The 26,436-nt window shown below is 42.2% G+C and overlaps 1 long non-coding RNA gene across 1 annotated transcript in view; it reads left to right on the top strand.

Annotated features, from left to right (window-relative positions):
- Positions 1-21,547: 21,547 nt before the first annotated feature.
- LOC118500606 overlaps positions 21,548-26,436 on the top strand; it is an 18,452-nt gene continuing 13,563 nt past the window's right edge. Inside the window, exons 1-2 of the long non-coding RNA XR_004903180.1 lie at positions 21,548-21,643; positions 21,695-21,698. This is a non-coding gene — a long non-coding RNA (uncharacterized LOC118500606). The remainder of the gene's footprint in view (positions 21,644-21,694; positions 21,699-26,436) is intronic.

Raw genomic sequence — 26,436 nt, 5'->3', positions numbered from 1 at the left:
AGTGAGTTAATGCACAATCCGCAAGGTCCCATGGATGGCACCTGATAAATGTGAGTTTTATCTTGAGTTGCTCCTAAAAGTAAGCCTTCAATTCTGTCTTGCTTCTCAGTCCTGGGACATTGTTATCTACTCTTAATGTGTTCACATGTGCTTTGCCATGAATACCCTCCTCTACTGCAAGAATCATTCCACTCTGATTGACACTCATTGTGGCTCCCAAGCTTTTGGGGCACTCACCGGCCCCCTGCTGCCATGTGTATAATCAGTCTTCTTCTCGCTTCTCCCTGCCCTACGAGAATTAAAATCTCCTTTTCTTTTCTTGATCTTCCCCACAATCAGAAGGTGCGCCCCAACCCAGAGGTAGGATGGCTGTGGGAGGGAGGATGGGCTGACTTCTCCAGGCCAACACCTCCCCCTGTTTTCAGCCCCAGGAGTCTTGTTCCCTCATGGATTGGAAGGAGGGGCTTGACCCTACCTGTCCTTATCATGGTCCTCTCTCTGCAGGTGTTTGACCCTTCCCATTTTGCACCAGGTTCTGATCTACTCAGCCATGCTTTCCTGCCCTTCTCAGGAGGATCAGGGTGAGACGTTCTGTACCTGTGAGGGGCCAGGAGCATCTGTGGATGCATACTCCAATGTCTGTGACTTCCTACTTTTATATGTGTGTCTGCAGTTATGCCCTTGTATGTCAGTGTGTTAGGAAGGAGGCATTTGTACAAATGAAAGCTGGCATTTCATGCACAACACAGACAATTTAACCACTGATTTCCTTTCAAATGCAGTTAAGTGTCCTTACTTTTATGACATTTGTCAAAGTTGGACTATGTAGACAGTGGAACTATGGTATATAAATCCCACTTCAAATAAAGAAGTTGCCAACTGGAAAAGTTGTCGTGGTTATAGAAATAATAATATGCAGTCAAACTTTTGGAGGGATAGGCTGCAAAAGCAGAGAGGCACACATTGTTCAGGAACTCTTTAATCAGGGACCTTTCATTTTCCCACCAGCATGACAGTGCCAGTGGTTCTTCTAAACATCAGTTACTCTGGTGTTTTCCTCATTTCAGGAATACAACTTCTCAAAGCTAAAATTTTTCATGAAAATTAAACGCTGGATTCCTTTTCTTAATTATCTATATTATTCAAAGGTGTGCAGCTTCTTTTCTCTTCCCACAGCACAGACCAAGCCCCACATGTTCTACTTCACTCATCTGCCACTCATTGTATCTGTGATACTTGCATGTGTTTGGAATTACACCCTCCTCCCTATCCTGACTGTTCAGGTCCTATTCATGAACAGTGCACATCAAGGTGTTTCACCTTGAGCTGGACAATTACACCCCAGAAGGGCTGCTGTTGGAAAATCTGCAAAAGTTACAGAAATCCTCCTGTGAAAGAGTAATTCTTAAACCTTTGTACTTGGTGACTAGAAACAACCTTTTTCTGAATCCATAAGTCTGAATTCCTCAAATGGTGAATCAACTTTCACAGAATAAGCTTTAAGAAAATTGTTCTTCCACAGGTTGATTGGCTCTAGCCTTTGGTTTCTCCCAGGACTCAGTCCTTCTTCATACACACATGGCTGCAAGTCATGTGGTTGCCACTAGAAGGCAGGAGAGCACTAGGCAGCTCAATTCCTAGGTCAGGGCTCACATTTACTCCTATTATTTTTTCAATTTTAATTTTCTTTTACAATTCAATTAACTTCATTCAAGGATAAATGTATTTCTTAAGACACTCTCTATGAGCCAAGTTCTGTGCCAAAAGATGGGAAAGACACCGTCCCTGCTTCCAGGTGTCACAATGAAGAAACAAATTCCTCTACTGAAGACAAACTTCATTCATCTATTCTGTTTTTCACTCACTCATTGACTCATGGAGTGGATTGTGGAATCCTCCTACAGCTCAAGAAGCTCCTCTATCTCTTGTTTGGACAACAGCAAGCTCTGGGAATCTCTTCCTGACATCCTGTCTCCCTATTACGCCCTGCCATTCCCTGCCTATGTTACTCATTCCTCTTTCCCATCTGCACACCTGCCATTGTACCTGAGCTCCTCCCTGTGGTCCATTGCCTGGCTGCCCTTGTTCAATTTTTTTTTTTTTTAATTTTCTGTCTTCTTGTTTTTCCCTGTAATGGGTTCATTTAGATGCTGTAGTAATTTACTATAGCCTCAGGGATGAAAAACACCACAAATTTCTTCTCTTAGGATTCGAGAGTCGTAAATGAAATGGGTTTCACAGGGCCACAACCGAGGTGTTGACAGGGCCATGCTACCTCCAGGGCTCTAGGAGAGAATCCCAGTCTTTCCAGCATCTAGAGCTGCCTTATTATATCCTTTAGCTCATGGAGCCATTCTCTCTACACAAATCCAGCAGCACCTTCAAACTCTCTACACAAATCCAGCAGCACCTTCAAATATCTCTCTGCTTCTGTCTTCACATTACCTTATGTCTTAGGAGGACATTTGTGATTACATGGCAAACTCAGGTAAAACAAGACATAGTCATACCTTTCAGGGATTAGACCATGGACATCTTGGGAACCATCACTCAGCCTAATTGGTCCCTATGTGACTGACATGGATCCTTCTTTGAGTCTTCCATCTGTCTGTTTACTGTCTACCCATTTGGTGACATGGTGAACACTGAGGCTAAGTTTTCCACATCTCAAACTTAGGTGGGTAGTGAGGTCTAGGTCTTATCAGGGCTTTGCAGGACTCAGCAGGTTCCCATGGCCAATCTCTCGGGGCTGTGGCCTTCTTTGGAGAGGGGAAGCATCACTAGCAGGAAGGATGTGTCCACTGTTGGTCCTTCTGCAGAGCAACATAGGAACACTCCCATGTCCCAGGTCTAGAATTCTCCTCTCTTGCCCTCCTGCAGTGTCAGGTGCCCACTGGAGCTCACTAATTGCCTTAGACCTTGAATCCTAGAGGTATAAGTAGGCACTAGCCTGCTGCTACAAAGTTTTTGGGAAAGAAATTCAGACTCATGAGGTGGGCCCAGCTCAGGTTCCCTCTAAACACCTTCATTGCAGCTCACTCCTCACCCTGCTTCAAGGCCAGATTCAAGCACATCCTTTCCAGAAAACTCTCCTCTAAGACCATTCTGTGTCCTTCCCCAGACAAAACTCATATACCCAGAACACCAGGTGACAGTGTCATCTCCTGGTTTCTCTACTGCATGGCCCTGTACCTAGAGCACCAGCATCTTTCTCCACAGGAGGTCTGTCATATCTTTGAGGACAGGGACTCCTTCCAGTGGTGAGTGAGGCTGCAGGTAGTGCAGGCTGTCCTGCTCAGCTCTGGGGAAAGGCTGTGCCCATGTTGTCTGGTGTCATCCCTGATGACACAGGGCCATGCTGGAAACAGATGAGGACAGCAACCGCTGTCCTATTACCTCCAGTGTAAAAGGATGTACCCTTGAGCCCATTCTCTCACAACAGAGCCTTTTCAGATGTCAGTAACGTAGAGAAGGTCATGAACAGATGGCTGATTTCTTGTGTGTTGACTCTGATGGTAGAACCTGACCACCCTTCTTTCCTCCTGGACAGAGCAGAGAATGCTGGCAGACAAAGAGGTACAAACTAAGGATGAACAGAGTTGGCAAAGCCAAAGGAACTGATCCCTTCCCACCTGCTTTCACGTGGTCATGTGCAGCCTACCGACCCCTCTGGAGAAGAAGAAAAGATTTTTTTCCAAACTCCATCACTCAGAAACTTCGAATTTTTCTGTCATTTGGTTCACATTGAACTTGTTACCACAACACCACTGATACTGAACTTTCTTTGTAGCAGGCTCTCTTGAAACCTCCCACAGCTCTGCCCTCACATCCCTGTCTCCCTGCCTTCTCCCCTCTCATCAGTACCTGAAATAGTCACCTGATCAGGGTGCAGAAAACGCTCAATTGGTGGGAGGAAATTTAAATTCATTAGAAGGAGATACACAAAATTTCAGAGTCTACAATTTCATGGGTGAAGTATTCATTACTTGTTTGTATGGGTTTGATGTTGGAAGCCTTCCAGGATGTCCACCTAAATTTTCAGGTGCTGTCAGGGATGTGGGTGGGAATAGGAGGGGGTGGAGCCAATTTGCTGCCCTTGAGAGTTTTTAGAGAAATTAAGTCACATAACAAAAAAGCTAGAGAAAACTAAAGAATGATTGACCCCATGTTACAGGCAGAGAAATGACAGGAGGTGTAGCTTAAGCTGGCTTTCTGAGGAGAGGCTAAAGTCAGGTGAAGGGAAAAAGACCTGGACATTCTAGGTTGGGTAACAATGTGAACAGAGCCATCACTGATGGCTCCAGGCAGGGAGTTAAAATTTTCATTTTATTTTTACTTCATTCCATCTAGAACTTGAAGCAACTTAACTGATATGTATTTAATAAAACAGTAAGCCAATCATGAAAATTTAGGGCTGAGGGGGGAAACCTACCCGGGAATAAGGTATTCCTAGTAGTTATTGCTATTTCTCACACTCACACACTTCACAGATCCCTTGTCCTGCCTGTTCGGGGGGAAGACACACCCAGCAGAAGGCACCTGAGCCCCACATCACTGGATTACTGACTGAGAGGAAGAAGAAACAGAAGGATCCTGTCACCTAGCACAAGGACAGGGAGGGGGACCACTCACCACTGCACTGGAAGAAAAAGTCATGTACATTTGGGGCCTTCAGATCTGCAGAATGAGAGAAGATCAATTTAAGCAGGGACTGTGGGATTCCCAGAGCAGACTTATTGATTAACAGGATGTGGATATCAGCTGCCCAGACTCAGGGTGCAGACCCAGACTTAGGGTGAAGGCCAGGACTCCTCCCCACATGGTGCCATGAAACCTTTGCTTTTGGTAGGTCTAGCCCTCTCCTGAGAATACTCACCCCTTCAGCTGTCCACAGCTTTGGCAAGTCAGGCTCATAGATGCTCAGGAAGCAAAGAAACTCTCCAAACCAGAGTGGGTGGGTGTAGTGAACTCATGGACCCAGGACATCACCTTGTCCATACTCCCTGTCTGCTGGATCTGTAATAATGACAGAAGGCCAGACCATTCAGGAACCCAGCATTACCAGCCATACCCTGAGTCCCCAGTCTGCACAGGAAAGCCCTGGGAACATCAGTCTCTACTCTTATACCCCATTGCCAGCCTGTCACCCAGTCCTATCCATCTCCAATTCAGTCATCTCTCCAGCTTTGGTTTCAGTGTCCTAAGTCTAAATAACTTTTCTATTGTACTTCAGTTGACTCAACAACCCCAAACAGGCCAACCTGTAGCCCTCTGGTATATGCCACCAACCTTCTATCTACACTGCCAGGAGAAAGAAATTTCTTTTCAGCATTAAACATGTTCATTAGAAAGATAATACTAATTTGTTGTGCAATTAAAAAACACCTTAATTCCACATCTGTTAAGTCATTCCACACATTTTTGTTGAGGACCTACTAAAATGCAAGGCACTATCTACATATCTCAAGAGAATGAGACAGACATTAGCCTGCCCTTTTAGTCTATGGGGAAGAATGATAAGAAACAGTTAAGTAAAATGATTTAGACAACAGTAAGTGCTAAGGAGGAAATAAGCACTGTTTTACAAGAGACACTAACAGAGAAGGCTGCTGGAATAATAGTAATGCAGATAGCCTCTTGTTGGAGATGACTTTTAAGGTAAAACCTGAAAGATGAGGAGGAGCTGGTCATATGAAGAGTAAGAAAAGAGCATCCCAGATCAAGGCAACAGCAAGTACAGAGGCTCTAGGGTGGGAACAATGTAATGTCTTCCAGGAGCTGCCTCATGGTAGGAGAGTGGCCTGGGAGGACATTGGAGAGATCAGTCAGAGGGTGGTGTGTGCTATGACACTTTGACAGGGTTATTCTAAGGATAAACATAGATGATATATGAAAGCACTTGGCACCATGTCAACATATAGTAAATATTATAGAAATAAATGATAGTCAAATTGTAGGAAATCTGGAGTTAGAAATTTGAGGTGATGGTCTTAACTATAACATTTACTTGCTTTGTGACCTTGAAAAAGTCAACCAACTTCACTGGGGCTTAATTTTCTGCCTGTAAAATAAGATTAATACCACTTGGTAGAGAGAAAAGTAGTTGTGATTATGCTTTGGAAAAGTATATGCATTATGCAAATGTTAAGGAGACATTCTTTGGAAGTTTAGCGGCAGAACAGCATTGTGCAGGGTCCTGAGTACTTTCTCAAAATTGTCTGTATATTTCATTTCAGGTAGGAGGTAGTGATACAGAACATCCCCAGCCAAAAGTAAATACAATAGTTTTGTGTGATCCCTTAGATGGAAAAAAAACCCAACCAAACATTTAGGTTTAAAAGGTTTTTCCTTGGTAGATAGAGTCTTTCTGGAGGAGCAAAAATAAACATGATAAGTTGCATCAGCATCAAACCCAAGTTTATCAAACATAAAAATCAAGTGGTTCCTGAGGCCACTGGCCCACAGGACTAATGCTTCAAGAGGCTGCTGTGGGGATTTCCACCACACCATCTCCTCTGCCTTTCTGTTGCCTATAAGCTGAACCAGAAAGAAATCTAGGAATAAAAATAGTAATGTGCTTCTAAAATATGGCAGCCAAAACTGTCTCTAGTCTGTTTAATGTGGTGACTTATCCAGTCCAAGGTTTTCCTTGGTCCCTCCTTCCTTCGTTGGTTAGTCCATGCTCATCAGGCCTCATGAGTGGGCACAGTCCTCTGGTCCAGGCTATGGGAAGCATGAAGACATAGAATACCTAGTTTCCACTTTCATGGAGACCTTGGTCAGAGTGGCAGGATATCAAATGAGTGAAAAAGATATTTACTAGTTAATAAATAAGAACCAAGGCAAGCACAACTTTCTATGAGGTAAGCTGACAATTGACAGACACTTGTACATTTTGCTTTGATCACTTTGTTATAAACTTCTCTCATATTATTAAAAATTCCCTATGAATACTATTTCAATGACTCCTACATCTAGCCACATGGTTTACCCAACCCTTTCCCACAAAAGCTGCCCTGGATAGTAAGGCTTGCATTTATACCAATATGTGGAGTTCATGAAATACTCATCTGCTACATGGAAACACTGGATAAAGCACATCAAACGTGACATGCATCCTGGGAAGTTTGGGGACCGCTAGTGTGGTCTGATACCTCAACCCCCAAATCATCTCTTTATGTTAATGGTTGACAGCAAATCTCTGAAGTCAGGCTGCCTGGCTTTGACTCCTGACTCCACCCCTTGCCAACTGGGTGTCCTTGGGCAGGCAGCTGACCTCTGTGCCCTTCTTTGCTCACCTGGAGTGGTGGGATTAAAAAAAGCATTTTATGGAATTTTTATAGGGGAAAACATAAATCCATTGCTCAGTGCCAAGAATATGGTAAGTGCTCAGTAAATGTTAGCTATCACCAAGCATTATGAGCCCACCTATGTAGAAGAAACAAGGGACTGAGAATGAGAAAGAGTTACCACCAAAATTTACACCCAGACTTTCTGACTCCAAAATCCATTGCTGCCCCTCATGCTGATGGTGAAAAGCCAGTGTTGAGCCAACTAAGAGGCAGTCAAGGTCCAGGGGTTGGAACCAGAGGGATGGAAACCAGAGAGGTGGTAAATAACCACAGAATTGTGGGAAGTTTAGGAGGAACGGGTGTAAAAGGTTACATACCTGGGCCCTTCAGTCTGGACAGGAGCCCAGGATTTAGGGGAAAAAGTGAACAACTTGTGTTGTGTGAAGAGTCACCTGTCACAAGGTAGGGCAGGGAAGGAGGGTGTTGGGAGTAAGAGTGTAGATGGGTGAAGGAGCAGGTCAGGAGAAAATGGGGCCCTCTGGGAGGCTGGCTGCCAAGGAATTTTTCCAAATATATTTTGTTTTAGTACCCAAATTGTGGGCCTTGGATTTCTTACTGATGGAGAGAATTGTAAGTGAGGGAAACAGATTAACTTGCCCCCATGCCTTTCTTTTTACAGAAGTCTCCCTGACAGCTTCAGTGCCCAACCTTCTCTCTGACACTCTCCAACTTCTGATGAACTCCTTTTTATCCATGAAGACCCTATTCTCTTCCTTTAGTTTCCTCCTGCTCTGGGTAGATCCAGGTCACCACTCATTTTTCCAGTAAAGGTCTTATCATATTTTATTGTACTGTTTTCTGACCTTACATACTAGGCTGTGTACTCTACAAAATATTTGTTCAGTGACTGAATGAGTGAATAAAAGAGTGAGCATTCCTATGATGTTCTTGGGAAAAAGATTATTTTTCCAACTACAAAAGGAGAAACTGAGGCTGAAAGAGTATCAGTTGCTGACTTCATGTGCAGTGGGCCAGACCTGGGGCTAAACCTCCTGAGTGCAAGTTCAATGCTCTGCTGACCAGCACATTCACCTTGTGTTGTAACTGAATGGTGGACTGGGAAAAGTACTGGGGAAAACTTCCAATGCAGGTCAGTAGGTAATTTTGGAGAGAACAGAGAAGGATTCTAACCCCAAATAAAACTCTCAATAGCCACTTACCTATCTGTATTTTGTTCACATCTCTGAAATGAAAATAATAATGAAATAATCACACCTACAGAACATTTGGTACACTAACTGTGACATCTAGAACTCAGGGTTCATGTGTGTTTTTCCTGCAGCTCTGTCCTGAAACCCAGCATACTGGTTGGCTCATAATAGATGCTGTTTATATGTTTCTTAGGAAACTGATGAGTAGAAAGTTGAAGTGTACACAACCATTGTCGCTGTTAGCTAAAAAAGCTTTTTTTCCTATTCCCCAAGGTGGAGCCAACACAGTTAATCAGCTCTGGTAGCTAAACTCTAATCTCTGCCCTTAGTCTCTACCCTCCATACAGATAGCAAGGACAATACTTCCAGACTGGCCTGATGTGGTCAGAGACAGCCAGCCATCCAGAAGCCACTGCACCATGAGTGTGTCTGTGCTGAGCCCCACCAGAGCCCTGGGCAGCATCTGTGGGCTCCTGCAGGTGGCCTCCATGCTCTGTCTGGTTCTGCTGCTGCTCAAGGCAGCCCAGCTCTACCTGTGCAGAAAGTGGCTGCTCAAAACCCTCCAGCAGTTCCTGTGTACTCCTTCCCACTGGTCTTTTGGGCACCAGCAAGAAGTAAAATCAAGCGAGACAGAGGAGTGGGAAGGCCAGGAGGGCAGGGGATCTCCAAGCTCGGTCATGGTCAGCAAGTCTGTGAGACAGTCTTGTTGTGTGAGAAGCACGTGGTCATGGGGACAAAACGCAGTTTACCCCTCAGGTGATGGCTCCTCATCCCATGTGCTGGTGTGCTCATTCTGTCAGATCCCCCTTCCTTAGGTAGCTCTGCAGGCTATTTTGGCAGCCTAGCTCTTTGAGGACAATGGCTGTTTCTGAGTCTCTCTGCTACAGGGTCACAGAACTGAGCTTCTAGGTGTTTCCCTGCCTGTGTCCACTCATTTCCATTCTCTCTGTCTGACCCTAAGCTTCCTGGGAGAAAAACATGGGTTTCATGGATCCCTCCCTGTAGTGGTTTAGAGTCTGAGTGCAAGATCCTGTGTTACTGCTCAGGTTCCACACTCATGAACTCAGCCCTGGATGCAAGAGACACAACATTAAGAGCATAGATAATAGTAAATGTAATAAAGTAGTTTAAGTTTATTTAGAGTTTTTTAATTACTTATTCAATCTTTTATTTTAATAGTAATTTTGTATTACTCTTCTTTCTGTATAGTCTGTCTGCTTTGCTAGGCTGGTTATATTGTATCATTTGACAGGTTTCCCCTGATATCTCTCTCATAGTGTATTGCTAATTTACTGTCCCTTACTTCACTTGTGTCCCATTAGCACACTACTCAAGGTCCTATACTCCCTATTTTTGTTATCCAGATCACATCGATTCTGTCATATGATTGTTGCTCTAATACTATTGTAAATAATAGCTGTTCCGTACAATTGTAAATACTTCACAACACCCCTCCCAGAACTTAGCCCATTTCAAAGTTTCCTGAACTCTAATACTGTGGTGGTTAACTATATTCTCTCACACACTACACCTATTGACTATCTTTTACTCTCACCTTATCTTAGAACCTGACTTCCCACAACTTCACTGCTTTCTAGATCCAACTCACAATCCTTTCTTCCCCAACAAGAGTCTTATCTTCTTTCCATCCTTTCTGAAAATCAGCTAGCTGGGTGGAAGATCACAGTTAACACTATACATAGTCAAAAGTTCGCCGATCTCTTCTCTACTGTCTGCTACTGTAAATATCATAGAATGCTATCTTGCTGTCTTAAACCATTTTGCCTCCCCCTCCAACTGATCACAAAAAAAGAGTAGGTGGAAGAGGTGAACACCAGGATACCCACTGGAAGAGGAAACCCAACAACAAAGGAACCATTAACAGATAACAACAGAAGAAGATGAAGGAGGGAGTGGTAATGACACCAACCTCAATCCAGGACCTATCTGGAAATACAACTAAACAGTAGAGACAGTACTCAGTACAAACAACTGAACAAGAATTCTTTAAGCCATATACACATGGAAGAACCAGCTTCAACACAACCTGACCTCACCAGCACAACAAAATACAGGAGGTGGTGGACAGAGTGACCCTCATTTAACCAGCTGGTGGGAAGTAACCACCAGAGAAAGACCCAACAACAATCAAAACCCAAAGACAAACACAGAGCCAACTTAAAAGACAGCCCAAGACCAGAGAGCTTGGGAGATGAAGGAGACTGCACCACTGAATCTCACAGGTATTCTACCACAGAAGTTCACACCATAAATCAAGGGAGCCAGAACAGAAAAATTTAAGAAGCTGAGGCTAACAAGAAGAGTCTCACAAACAATGGGAAAACAAAGAAACAATCCCCAAATTCAAGGAAAGTAGGAAGGCTCAGAAAGAATGCTAAATGAAATACAGGTAAGTCAACTATCAGATATGAGTTCAAAGCAATGATTATCAAGAAGCTCAATGAGCTCACAATGAGCTACCAGAAACTACAGGGAAGCTACAGTGAACTCACTGCATACTATATCAACATAAAAAAAGGAAACAGAAACTATCAACAAGGACCAAGAGGAAACGAAGAATACAATTTCTGAACTGAAGAACACAGTAGAAGGAATGAAAAGCAGGATAGATGAAGCAAAAGACTGGATCAGTGAGCTAGAGGACAAAGTAGAAAAAAACACCCAGAAAGAGCAAGAAAAGGAAAAGGGGCTCAGAAAGAATGAAGAGTAATTAAGAGAAATGCAAGACAATATGAAATGTAATAATATACATATAATAGGAATACCAGAAGGAGAAGAAGAAGAGCAAGGGATAGAAAATCTATTTGAAAAAGTGATGATGGAAAACTTCCCTAATGTGATGAGAGAAAAACTAACACAAATCCAGGAAACACAGAGAGTCCCAATCAAGAGGAGCCCAAAGAGGCCCACCTCAAGACACATCATAATTAAAATGGCAAAATTCCAAGACAAAGAGAGAATCTTAAAAGAAGTGAGGGAGAAACAGGAAGTAACATACAAGGGAGCTCCAATAAGGTTAGCAGCTGATTTCTCAATGGAAACGCTCCAAGCCAGAAGAGAATGGCAAGAAATATTCCAAGTAATGAGAACCGGAGGCCTGCAACCACAACTACTTTACCCAGGAAGGCTCTCAATCAAGATAGAAGGCCAAATAAGAAGCTTCTCAGACAAAAGAAGTCTAAAAGAATACCCCTCCACCAAACCAGCTCTGCAAGAGATGCTAAAGGGGCTGCTTTAAGGAAAGGAAGAAAGAGACAGAGAGAGAGAGAGAGAGAGAGAGAGAGAGAGAGAGGAATACAAGTATGAAATGGCAATGAATAAGTACCTATCATAATAACCTTAAATGTAAATGGATTAAATGCTCCAATCAAAAGACATAGAATAGCTGAATGAATAAGAAAACATGAACCACACATATGCTGCCTTCAAAAGACCCACCTCAGAACAAAAGATCTACGCAGGCTGAAAGTGAAGGGCTGGAAACAAATTTTCCAAGCAAATGGACAGGAAAAAAAAGCCGGGGTAGCAAAATATCAGACTCATATCAGACAAAATAGACTTCAAAAAACTGGCCATAAAGAGAGACCCAGAAGGTCACTTCATACTACTCAAGGGAAGAGTCCACCAAGAAAACATAAACATTGCAAATATATACACACCCAACATAGGAGCACCCAAATACATTAAAAAAATCTTAGAAGACTTCAAGTAAGATATGGACAGCAACACAATTATAGTAGGAGATTTTAACACCCCACTGTCAAAAATGGACAGATCTTCCAAACAAAATATCAACAAAGATATTGTGGCATTGAACAATACCCTAGATGAAATGAGCTTAACTGACATATATGGAGCCCTTCATCCCAAAGAAGCTATATACACATTCTTTACAAAAGCACATGGAACACTTTCAAAGATAGACGACAGATAGGACACAAAGCAAGCCTCAAAAATTCAAGAGAATTGAAATCATACCAAGCATTTTCTCTGACCACAGGGGACTGAAACTAAAAACCAACAGCAAGGAAAAACCCCCCAAAAACTCAAAATCATGGAGATTGAATAGTACGCTATTAAACAATGAATGGGTCAAGAATGAAATTAAGGAAAAAATCAAACAGTTCCTGGAAACAAATGAAAATGAACTCACAACAACCCAAAACCATATGGGACACAGCAAAGTTCATAGCGATACAGAGAGGGAAGTTCATAGGGATACAGGCCTATCTAAAAAGAGAGAAACATTTCAAACAAACAACCTAACACTATGCCTATAAGAACTCGAGGAACAACAACAAACACACCCCAGAGCAAGTAGAAGGAAGGAAATAACTAAGATCAGAGCAGAATTAAATGACACACAGTCAAAAAGCACAATTCCAAGGATCAATGAATCCAGGAGCTGGTTCTTTGAGAGGATAAACAAAATTGACAAGCCTTCAAGCAGGCTCATCAAGAAAAAAAGAGAAAGGATCCAAATAAACACAATAAAAAATGAAAGAGGAGAGATTAAAACTGACACCACAGAGATACAAAGCATTGTAAAAAATTACTATGAAGAACTGTATGCCAAGAAATTTGAAAACCTAGATGAAATGGTCAAATTTCTACAAAAATATAATCTTCCAAAACTCAATAAAGAAGAAGCAGAAAGCCTGAACAGACCAGTAACAGCAGATGTAACTGAAGCAGTGATCCAAAAACTCCCAACACACAAAAGGTGTGTTTCCAGATGGTTTCACAGGAGAATACTACAAAGCCTTTAAGGAAGAGCTAACTCCTATCTTTCACAGACTAATCAAAAAAAAAAAAATCCAGAATGGTGGAAGACTTCCAAACTCTTTTTATGAATCAATATCATCCTAATCCCATAACCAGATAAAGACACAACAAAGAAAGAAAACTTCAGGTCAACATCACAGATGAACATAAATGCAAAATCCTCAACAAAATATTGACAAAGAGCTTCCAACAGTACATTAAAAAGATCATACACCATGACCAAGTGGGATTCATTCCAGGGATGCAAGGATGGTTCAATATTCATAAATCAGTAAATGTAATACATCACATAAACAAAAGAAATACAAAAATCACATGATCATATCAATAGATGCAGAGAAAGCATTTGATAAGGTACAGCACCTGTTTATGATAAAAACAGTCAGCAAAGTGGGATTAGAGGGAGCATTCCTCAACATAATAAAGGCCAATATGAAAGACCTACAGGCAACATCATACTCAATGGGCAAAATCTAAAATCTTTTCCACTAAGATCAGGAATAAGACAAGGCTGTCCACTTTCACCTCTTCTATTCAATATAGTATTGGAAGTTTTAGCCACGGTGATGAGACAAGAAAAAGAAATAAAAGGCATCCAAATTGGAAAGGAGGAAACAAAACTGTCACTGTTTGCAGATGACATGATAGTGTACATAGAATATCCTACAGACTCAGCCAAAAAACTGCTTGACCTAATAAATGAATTTGGCAAAACAGCAGAATACAAAGTCAATATTCATAAATCAAAGGCATTTCTGTACACCAACAATGAAACACCAGAAGCAGAAATCAAGAAAAAAAATCCCATTCGATATAGCAAAAAAACAAAAAACAAAAACCAAAACCCAACAACCTAGAAATAAATCTAACCAAGGAGGTAAAAGACCTGTATGCAGAAAACTACACAACACTGAAGAAAGAGATCAAGGAAGACACAAACAAATGGAAACATATACTGTGTTCATGGATCAGAAGAATTAACATCATCAAAATGTCCATACTACCCAAAGCAATTTACACATTCAATGCAATACTTATTAAAGTACCAATGGCATATTTCACAGACATAGAACAAACACTTCAAAAATTTACATGGAACAATAAATGACCCCAAATAGTTGCTGCAATTTTGAGAAAAAAAGAGCAAAATAGGAGGGATCACAATACCTGATACCAAACTGTATTACAAGGCCACTGTAATCAAAACAGCCTGGTACTGGCATAAAAACAGACACATGGACCAATGGAACAGAATAGAGAGCCAAGAAATAAACCCAAGTCTCTATGGTCAATTAATATTTGACAAAGGGGGAAGCAACATAAAATGGGGTAAAAATAGCCTCTTCAACAAATGGTGTTGGGAGAACTGCACAATTACGTGCAAAAAAAAAAAAAATGAAACTTAAGCACCAACTTACACCTTACACATAAATAAATTTAAGGTGGATAAAAAATTTAAATATGAGCCACTACACTAATAAAGTCCTAGAGAAGAACATAGGCAGGAATATCTCAGATATTTCACACAGCAATATTTTACTGATATGTCCCCCAGAGCAAGGGACATAAAGGAAAGAATAAACAAATGGGGTCTCATCAGAATAAAAAGCTTCTGCACAGCTAAAGAAAACAGTATCAAAATAAAAAGAGAACCAACTGTATGGGAAAATATATTTGCTATTGATACCTCAGACAAGGGTTTAATCTCCAAAATACATAAAGAACTTACATGACTCCACTCCAAGAAGACAAGCAATCCAATTAAAAAATGGGCAAAGAACTTGAACCAAGGAGGACATACAGAAGATCCCAAGACACATGAAAAGATGCTCAACATCACTAGCTATCACAGAGATGCAAATTAAAACCACAATGAGATACCACTTCACACCAGTCAGAATGGCCATCATAAACAAAGCAACAAACAAGTGTTGGAGAGGTTGTGGAGAAAAGGGGACCCTAATGCACTGTTGGTGGGACTGCAGACGGGTATAGCCACTATGGAAAACAGTATGGAACTTCCTCAGAAAACTAAAAATGGATCTGCCTTTTGATCCAGCAATTCCACTGCTAGGATTATATCCTATGAACCCTGAAACACCAATCCAAAAGAACCTATATGCACCCCAATGTTCATAGCAGCACAATTTACAATAGCCAAGTGTTGGAGGCAACCTAGGTGCCCATCAGTAAATGAATGGATCAAAAAACTATGGTAGATTTATGCAATGGAATTCTATGCAGCAGAAAGAAAGAAGGAACTCCTACCCTTTGGGACAACATGGATGGAGCTGGAAAGCATTATACTAAGTGAAATAAGCCAAGCAGTGAAAGACAAATACCATATGATCTCACATATAACAGGAACATAATCAATAAAACAAAGAAACAAGCAAAATATAACCAAAGACACTGAAATAAAGCACCAGCTGACAGTGTTCAGAGGGGAGAGGGGAGAGAACTTCAGGGGTAAAGGGGAAGGGTTTACAAGAACAAGTATAAGGGACACATGAACAAAAACTAGGGGCGGGTGAAAATGGCAGGGAGGTGGGGATGGCTGGGTGGGTGGGGTGGGAAGGGAGTAAAAGATAGAAAATTGTACTTGAAAAATAATTAAAATAAAATTATTTTTTAAAAAAATTACTTTATTCAGCAGTGAAGTAGGATCCAACAGACTCGGCCCCCTAAGCTTCTATCCCCCACTCCCAACCTTCTTTATAGGAATTGTCCAAAATTCATTCATTCATTCATTCACTTATTTATGCTAACATAGGCTCAGGCATGAACAATAAATCCAATACCTCTTACTACTTCCTATTCTCCTCCCTGTCACTGGCTCCCACTTCTCAAGCACCTATCCCAGTCTCTGGACCAGATTTTATTTGTCAGGTTAATGCTTAAGACAATTAAATGGTGATGATTTCTCTGGAACAAGTACTGGCCAAACACTTGAATTGGGTTGCCTCCAACACTTGAATTTTCCATTTTGTGCCACTCCTTGCTTCAGCTCTTTCTTCCCTAGACTGTACACCTCTTCCTACCTCCCATCCATCAGCTGGAAGTTACTTGACAGCAATTCAAAATAATTCTTTATACAATCAATGCACAGGACATTGGCAAAGAAATTTTTAAATATGAGGAAGTAGTGAAATTTGCAAAGCAGAGTTCATGCAGAGGTCCAAGAGCCTATAGTTCCTTTATTTTCTTCCTTATTAGCCTGGAGGAAAACAATGTAAATGTTCAGGAAGGAGGCAGAGAGCCAGTCTCTACTCTCACTGCTGCCTCCTGGACATTGGCCAGTGCTGGGCACTGCCAGGAAGCACAAAAGGATCCAGGGTAAGCCTTTCCTTGGGAGGTTCACAATCTGGTGGAGGGGACAGAGAGGAAGCTATCTCTGAGACATAGAGATAGCTTGCTCCAAGCCCCTTCCCTCCAGACTGAGAATTCCAAGGTCCTTTCTCCTTTCTTGATGTTACTGTCACTGGATGGGGTGTGGGTCCAGAGCAGGTGTGCTGTGTGCCTCAGGCCCACAGGTCATGTTGGGTTCCTGACCTCATGTAGGAAACATTTCACAACACAAGTTCAACTGATTTTGAGAGTTGTTTGTTAAAGCTGGGGACAGTGAAACAAAGGAAGGACTTAAGGTAGAAGAAGCAACAGAAGAGAGACAGTCAGAGAAAAGGGGGCCCTGGAGACAGGTTTAGGGGGCTAGCTCAGGAAGAACTGCTGCTGCCCACTGCTTCCCTGGTTGCAAGTCTCATGAGGTCACTTAGAACTCAGGAAAAAGACAGCAGAAATACCAGGAATGGGGGTGCTCCAGAGAGAGGGCAGCATGGTTGCTTTGTGTTGAGGCTCTTTACCTTTTGGCCAGCTGGGTTTCTAGCACAGGTCTCAGGAGGGTTTTAGCAGAATATTCATTAGATTTTCAGATGTTTCCTTCAATATACTGTTTTATTGCAATGCGTGTAGAGGAATCAGGGCGTTATTTTGGTCAGCTGTATTTTTAAAGAACATCATTGAAAAGGGACCAGGACTAAGGCCAGTCTTGACCCAGAGGGTCTGGATTGTGTAAGCCATTTGCTCCTAAGTGTCCTTAGTTAGGGAAAATGAAACCTTGTGATTCATTCACTGACTATAAATTGCTCAAATTATTTGTCCTTGTTTAATTATTTTTTCTCTGTATCCCTTATTCCACTTGTCAAGGAATTTCCTTAGCTTCTTGCTATCCTGCCTCATTGCCCCATTACAGACTTTAATTCCTAATATCTTTTAAGGTTGTTGAGGGAGGATATTTTGTCTTCAGCAACTGATTTATGCTAACAAGGTCATGGTCCTGGCTTATGTAAGATATGGACATCTCTCCCTGCCTGATCAATGGGGGACAAGGGAATGGGAGCTGAGACTGGAGCAGAGAGGCCATTGGCTGACTCTTCTAAAGTAGGGATGGGCTGGAATCCCTGAAGTGTCATCATCTTGACATAGATTTGTTGTATCCTAGAGGTGACAAATTTGACAAGATGGTTAGTAGAGTGGAAACCTGGGATTTTATGTCATAAGCATTAAATCCAATGGGGACAGAAAAATTTCTTTCCTGGGAGAGGAGGCTGAGTGTATGAACAGGCTAGTAGAAAGAGTATCAGAAATATGAGAAGGACAATTATATTAAGGCTTAGCTATTATATCATTTATCTGTAACAGGTTGGTTTTTATATTCACCCAAAGACATTTTTATTCATTGCTTTTTAGAGAGAGAGGAAGAGGGAGAGGGAGAGGAGGAGACAGGGAGGAACACTGATGCAAGAGAGAAGTACTGATTGGTTTCCTCCCATATGTGCCCAACCTGGGAATTGTATGCACCTGGACTAGGGATTGAACATGTGCCCTAGGCCTGTGCCCTGAGCAGGAATTGAAACTGCAGTCTTTCAGTTAGGGGTGATGCTCTAACCAACTGAGGCCCACTGGCCTGGGAAGATTTTTGGTTTTTGAAGAGGAGCTTGAGGTCCTCGATAGGTTCACATGCATAGTTCTCAGATTATGGTTCCTATGGGGACTCACCAGAGCCAGGTTTAATTTGAGACAAGTGAACCCACCTGGTTATCCCTTTGAGCTTTATTGCAGTTGGGGTGCTTATTAGGACCTAATATTGACTTTCCATCTGAGTTGTAGTTGGGACTCAGGACAGTTTTCCCTCCCAGTTTTTAAGTAGATCATGTCTCCAGGTTTAAATTATTTGTGTTGATAGTCTTTACTGGGGGCAGGCAGAATTTCATTTCCATATTCCTGTAATGTTTTTGCACCCATCTTAGATTCGTGGTGTAAGACCACAGCTGGAGCATTTCCTCATCTATTAGCAGGTCAGATCTGAGAAAGGGCCTGCCATGGGTGAGTTCAGAGGGGCTAACTTGCTTTCCTTTAGGTGCAGTTTTCATTCTCATGAGACCTAAAGGTGACACAGACATTGATGACTTTGAGGTTTCTTGGCATAGCTAGACTAGAGTCCTTTTTAGGGTTTGATTAGCGCTTTCTACCTTATCCAAGGATTGAGGTACCCATGATGAGTGTGATAGTTGACTCCTAAAGCTTCAGCCGGCTGTTGTATAATCTTGGCTACTACAGGGGGTCCATTGTCATTCCATAAGCTTCTTGGTAGCTCAACTGAGGTAAGGTTTCTTTTAGTAAGTACTTGACCGCCTCAGTAGCTCTTTCTGTACTGGTAGGAATGGCTTCAGTCCATCTGGTGAAAGTGTCTACGGATACTAGCATATGTTTAAATCCAGCTTTAGGTGGCATCTGAGAGAAACCAATTTGCTTATCCTCTATAGGGTATCTTCCTGGCTGTTGTACTGGTATCTGGAGGGGAGGAGGTGGGAGGTGACTCTGAGGATTATTTTTAGAACACATCACACACACTGGGGTCACTTCCTTTTTCATTTTATGAAAACTTTATAGTATTTTGATGTATTTCCATGTTAATAAAAGCATATTCTTTGACATCAGCCCACCTGGCCTGTAGAGAACCCATTGTCTAAGGCCCAAGAGACCTCTTCAGTGGTGTAGGGGGAACTTCTGGGGGCTGAGGGAGGTTGGGGAACAGAGCTGTCTCTAGGGTGATTGATGAAGACCGAGCTGCTATGTTAGTTGCCTGACGTGCCAGTGTACTGCCTTGAACTCTATCTGTATTCCCCTTTTGGTGGCCCTGGCAGTGTATTACAGCTACTTTTTGGGGAATGTACAACTGTCAGGAGTTCTAAAATTTGCTTATAGTGTTTTATGGGGGAGTTTTGCTGTTCAAAGTCCTCTGTTGAGCCTGTGTGGATATTACCATATTTTTCCATGTATCATGTGTACCCCTGTTTTGTGCACATTATACACAGGATTATTATACCCATGGTATGTAATCATTGTACCCATGTATAATGTATATCCTTAATTTTCCCTCAAATTTTGGACAAAACAGGACACATTAAACATTACAAAATACAGTAACTTGGAGGGTTCCCCCCTATTTTTAAGGCCATAATGAGTGCTACAAGATCATCTTTTTGGGCTGAAGTAGTAGGGGTAGGAGTTTTGTCTCTATTACTTCCTGAAGACTAACAGTGGGCACCTGGCCTTTCTGGCTCCACCTTGTATGAAACTGCTGCCATTTGTAATCCATTCTGCTTCAGGGCTAAATAAAGTTTCCTCTTTTAGGTCAAGCCTACTGGGATATACTTGTTCACTAGTTTCTATGCACTGGCGTGTGACCTGGGTTTCTGTGTTTATTGGCAGAAGGCTGCCGGGATTGAGAATTTGACAAACCTTCAAAGTTAATTCCGGAGAGTTGGGGAGGAAAGCCTAGTATTTACTTAGACATCTTTCTATGAGCCATTGATGTCCCCCTATTTCTAACAGAGCTTGTAGTTGATGGGGGATTTGTATTCTCATGGTACCCTGGTTAAGTTTATTGGCCCCTCCTACAAGGAAGCGAGTGGCACTTATGGCTTTTAAAAAATGTGGGCAGTTGGCTGCTATAGGAGCTAATTGTTTTGAAAAGTAAGCTCTGGCCTTGAAGTCAGGCCTAATTTCTGATGAGGACTCCCAGTTGTATTCCTTGTTTTTCTGCTTTATGTAGGGTTGACTTTTTCCTGTAGATTTAGCAGCCCCAATGTAGGTACACTGCTGAGCTCTTGACTTTGAATCCCTCAGACACATGGTGGCATTCAGGTGTCCAAGGTATAAGTCCTTTGACATCTCCCTTTAAAGCCTTATATAGACTTTTAGCAATTATCCCCAAACCTGGTATCCATAGGTGGCAGAAGTAGGGTTTTCCTAAAAATCATTGAAGCTGTTGTTTACTTTGTGGGACTCCAAGAGCCAGTGTGGTCCATTGTGTTTTGGGTAACAGGGTCTGGTGTCCTGTGGTACCTAAGTACAATAGATATTGGACCTGCAAGGGAGGTTATTTGGATGTTTTCAGGAGAGACTTTATATCCTCTATCTATGAGGAAGTTTAACACCAGGATGGAATTTTATCTGACTACTCTTTGTTAGGACTAGAAATTAATGTCATGATCATACTATGGAAGATCTCATTGGTTAACTGGAGTTCTCTTAGATTCTTGGCTAAAGCATTATTAAACAAATGGGGACTTCTCCTAAAGCTCTGAGGGATCAGAGACATGTATATTGGCAAGTTTTGTAGTTTGGGAGTTAGTCCATTCAAGCACAAGCCAGTGCTAGAAGTCAGAATGAAAGTGGAAGCAGAAAAGAAAATCCTTTAAATCTAATAGTAAAACATTTGGCTTCTCCTGGGATGTGAGTTAAGATAGTGTGGGGGTGGAACTATAGGATGGACTGGCAGTAAAACCTTATTGGTAGCCCTTAGCTCTTGTACAAACTGGCATTCTCCATTTGGCTTTTGTATTGGGAGGATAGGGGTATTGCATGGGGCCTGACTGGTAGGGCCTGAGAAGCCCATGCTTTAAATCTTTTTCAGTGAGAAGCTGAACCCCTTTTACAGCCTCAGGTTATAGACAGCATTGTCTTTTGTTAGGATAGGGTACCTCTACCCCTGATTTTATAGATATCTTGGTTAGTGGTACATTTGATGCCCTGCCTGGTATTCTAGTTTTCTATGCCTCAGGTTTGACTTGGATGAGGACAGATTCTGAAATATTATTAATTTCTCATTCAGGGTGAGAAGTTAGATGGGTCATCTGGCATAATAATGAGGGTTCAGAACTTCCTATCAAGATTACTGTGTAGGTGGACATAGCTCACCTCTTCATACAACCACATCAAAGTTACAACTACTATATAGAACAACCAACACTCAGAACCTTCAGAAATCAAGTAGTATAAATATATGACAACTACAGAATTAAAGAAAGCACATCTATACAGATTGGTGGGAGGGGTGCAGACACAGAATGGGCTGATCCCATACCCACGTGTGGTGGATAAAACTTGGGAGTGATATCTCAGGACTGAGGAGTCCCAGCTCCACAGCAATTGCCTCAGCTCAGGGTGCTAGTTTCAGGGAGATAACTCCTCATAGCTTCTGGCTACAAACAACCAATGGGATTTGGTCAGTGGAAGAATTGCTACAGCTCTAAGCAGTTCCTCTTTAAGAACCCACATATGGACTCATCTAGTAAGACTCACTCCCTCTGAGCTTCAGCACTGGGGTCGCAGTTTGCAAGGCACCAGTAGCACACAGGGAGAATGAGTGTCTAGCTTCAAGGCAAGCAGAGGCCATTGTCCCTTTTTGGAACTCTGTCCCCCACAGAGCCACAGATCCTGCAAACTGGTGCCATATCTGAGACTCCATCAACCTGGCTAACACCCAACAATGGGCCAACCCATGCTGCTTTTCCACATAAATGTCTGTTTTTGGCTCATGCTTCACAACTTCTTCAATCCTCTCAAAGAATCAACAATGGGCCTCAGTGAGCCCCAGGCCCAGCACTAACAGCACTCAGCCTAGATTAACAGTTTGGCTTTGCCTGAGAATCTCCAACACCATCACAAGTAGCTGCCATCTCAGATTGCTTTATAGCTCAGGCATGGTGGCCCCAGGCAAAACACAGGTGGGCACCAACATTGCCCTGCACCTCCTGGGAAACCCCAGCACTGGGCACCTAGTGGGCAGCTACAGACCATGTCTAAGCACTACCATCACCATGCCCCTGAACAGCTGGTCCTCCACAGAGGGCCACGGTTGGTGGTCTGTGGTCACAGCAAGTCCTTGCTTCTTATTGGCCTGGGTAAATCCTTCTGATTGATCTGCCAACATCAATCAAGGCTCAACTACAAAGGAGGTTTCACTCAGCCCAAATAAAGCATGCACCTTGAGTTCTAGCATGTGTGATAGGAGAGGCTATGCCACTGGATGCTACAGGACACCTACATTTGGCCACACCACCAAGAAATGGAGTCAAAGCAGCTCTACCTAACACATAGGAAGAAACACAAGGAGGCTGCTGAAACAAGGACACAAAGAAACATGGCCCAAATAAAGGAACAGATCAACACTCCAGAAAAAGAACTAAACAAAATGGAGATAAGCAATCTATCAGGTACAGAGTTCAAAACACTGGTTATAAGGATGATCAAGAAACTTAGTGAGGACCTCAACAGCATAATAAAGACCCAGTCAGAAGGATAAACTAATTGAATAAAGAAATATTTACAAAAAAACAGCAACAGTAGAATGGATGAAACTGAGAATCAAATCAGTGATGTGGAACACAAGGAAGCAAATATCAGCCAATTAGAACATCAAAAAGAAAAAAGGAACCCAAGAAAAACGAGGGTAGTGTAAGCAGCTTCTGGGTCAACTTCAAGATATCCAACATTCACATCATAGGGGTGCCAGAAGGAGGGGGAAAAAGAGCCAGAAATTGGACATTTATTTTAAAAAAGTAATGAAAGAAAACTTTCCCTAATTTAGTGAAGGAAATAGACATGCAAGTCCAGGAAGCACAGAGAGTGTCAAACAAGATGAATGCAAAGAGGTCCACTCCAGGACACATCATATTTAAAATGCCAAAGGTTGATGATAAATAGAGTCTTAATAGCAGTAACAGAAGTTAGTTACCTGCAGAGGAGTTCCCATAAGACTGTTATCTGATTACTCAAAAGAAACTTTGCAGGCTAGAAGGGATTGCCAAGAAATATTCAAAGTCATGAAAAGCAGAGACCTACAGCTAAGATTGCTGTACCCAGCAAAGATAGAGTTTAGAATCAAAGGGCAAATAAAGAGTTTCCCAGACAAGAAAACACTAAGGGGGTTCACCATTACCAAACAATTATTATACATTGCTAAAGGCACTTATATAAGGAAAAGAAGAAGATAAAAACTATTAATAATAAAATGGCAGGGGGGGAGCTAAGATGGCGTCGGAGTAGGAAGGAGCAGATTTGGCTTCCCTCTGCTCAGGTGAGAAAATCCTGGCCAATCTATGGAGTAGAGAAGCAAGCAACCAACATACTTCAGCATTTTTGAAAGTAGGGAACCAAGGATTGTGGCAGAACCGAAGGACTGGACCCTAACAAGGTAGGGTCCCTGGGACCAGCGTGTGGTCCAGGGGCTACAGTCCCAGGCCCAGGGCCCACTGCTGGGTTTGCCACAGAGTCCATGGGAGAGAGCCGGGACATCTGCTCCCTCCCCAGCCAAACAAGGTCTGAGTGGCACTGGGAGGAATCCAGGTGCTGGCAAACACACAGGAGCTGTGAGCACCTTTGGAGGCTGTGGACACTGGAGGGGCTGAGTCGCGCAGCGGCCCGGACCCCCACCGTCACTGGTCTGGCTGGAGCGTTTGGCAGTGGGAGAAGCCAGGCCACTGTGGGGAGCGGTAGGCTTGAGCAGGAGGAATTTCTCAAGAGGAAGGAGTGAATAGACACAGACACTGTTTGGGGAATTCTCCTAAAGTGATCAGTGGCTCCAGCCTCCCTACTACCCAGCAGTGGGTGCACCACAGGCACACGGGTACACAGGCACGCATGCAGGGAGAGCATCCCCGCACCCCAGTCCACAGCAATAACCCTGGGGAAAGACCTGATTCCCACACCCAGGGTGCAAGGCTGAGGAGCCAGTGTGAGCTCTGCTGGCCAAGGAAGAAAAGCCATACCAATCACTCTTCAGCCTGCCTCAGCCAGCAAGAGCAGAAAAACTGGTTTGGCCACTTTGAAACCAAGAGACTTTTTAATTTGATTCTATTTTTTTTAACAATTTTTAATTTTTTAATTTTTATTGTTTTTATTCTCTTTTGATTTCTTTTTCCTCTCTTATCTGATGTCTTGTTTTATTCCTTCCTCATTCCTGTCCTCCAATTTTATCTCTTCTTCCTTCCTTCATCTGCCTTTTCTATTTTTACTTTTTAAAATTTTTTCTAAATACCTACAAATGAGACAAAATCCTGGATCTGTGAAAAGACCAAAGTTGAACCCAAAGAAGGGGCACCACAACAGCTGGGACAGTGAGATAAATTTTACTCTGCTATTACAGAAAACCTGCAAGTTATTGCATATTTGTATTATTATTATTTTTCCAGTATTCCTACATCTTTTTTAAATAGTATTTTTATATCCCTCTTCTTTTTGTATAGTCTGCTTTGTTAGACTGGATATATTGTATGACCAGACAGCTTTCCCCTGATCTCTCTTTCCATACTGTATTGCTAATCTACTGTTCTTTAACTCACCTGTGTCCCATTAGCACACTACTCGAGGTTCTGTACTCCCTATTCTTGCTACCTAGACCTCATAGATTTTGTCATATGATTGTTGCCATAATATTATTGTAAATAACTGCTGTTCCATGCAATTGTAATTACTTTACAAACCCCCCCCACCCAGATCTTAGCCCATTTCAAAGTTTCCTGAACTCTATTACTGTAGTGGCTAACTCTATTCTCTCACACACTACACCTATTTACTATCCTTTACTCTAACCTTACCTCAGAATCTGACCTCCCACAATCTCCCTGCTTTATAGATCCAGCTCACAATCCTTTCTTCCCCAACAAGAGCCTTATCTTCTTTCCATCCTTTCTAAAAATCAGCTAGCTGGGTGGAAGATCACGGTAAACACTATATATAATCAAAGGATCTCCTATCTCTTCCCTACTTGCTACTACTGTAAAAAGGATAGAATTCTCTGTTGCTGTCTTAAACCATTTTGCCTTCCCCCTCCAACTGATGACAAAAAAGAATAGGTGGAGGCAGTGAACACCAGGATACTCACTAGAAGAGGAAACCCAACAACAAAGGAACCATTAACAGATAACAACAGAAGAAGGTGAAGGAGGGAGTAGTAACCACACAAACCTCAATCCAGGACCTATCTGGAAATACAACTAAACAGTAGAGACAGTACCCAGTACAAACAACTGAACAAGAATTCTTTAAACCATATACACATGGAAGAACCAGCTTCAACACAACCTGACCTCACCAGCACAACAAAATACAGGAGGTGGTGGACAGAGTGACCCTCATTTAACCAGCTGGTGGAAAGGAACCACCAAAGAAAGACTCAACAAGAATCAAAATCCAAAGGCAAACACAAAACCAACTTAAATGACAGCCCAAGACCAGTGAGCTTGGGAGATCAAGGAAACTGCACCACTGAAACTCACTGCTATTCTACTACAGAAGTTCACACCACAAACCCAGGGAGCCAGAACAGATCAATATAAGAAGCTGAGACTAACAAGAAGAGTCTCACAAACAATGGGAAGACAAAAAAAAAATCCCCAAATGAAAGGAAAGGAGGAAGGCTCAGAAAGAATGCTAAAAGAAATAGAGGCAATTCAACTATCAGATATTGAGTTCAAAGGAATGATTGTCAGGAAGCTCAATGAGCTCACAGTGAGCTACCAGAAACTACAGGGAAGCTACAATGAACTCACTGAAAACTACATCAGCATGAAAAGGAAATAGAAACTCTCACCAAGGGCCAAGAGGAAATGAAAAATACAATTTCTGAACTGAAGAACACAGTAGAAGGAATGAAAAGCAGGATCAATGAAGCAGAAGATCAGATCAGCAAGCTAGAGTACAAAGTAGAAGAAAACACCCAGAAAGAGCAAGAAAAGGAAAAGAGGCTCAGAAAGAATGAAGAGGGATTATGAGAAAAGAAT

This window comes from Phyllostomus discolor, chromosome 5, assembly GCF_004126475.2.
Source record: "Phyllostomus discolor isolate MPI-MPIP mPhyDis1 chromosome 5, mPhyDis1.pri.v3, whole genome shotgun sequence".
NCBI classification, from domain to species: Eukaryota; Metazoa; Chordata; class Mammalia; order Chiroptera; family Phyllostomidae; genus Phyllostomus; species Phyllostomus discolor.
This window is presented reverse-complemented; position numbering and strand designations above follow the sequence as displayed.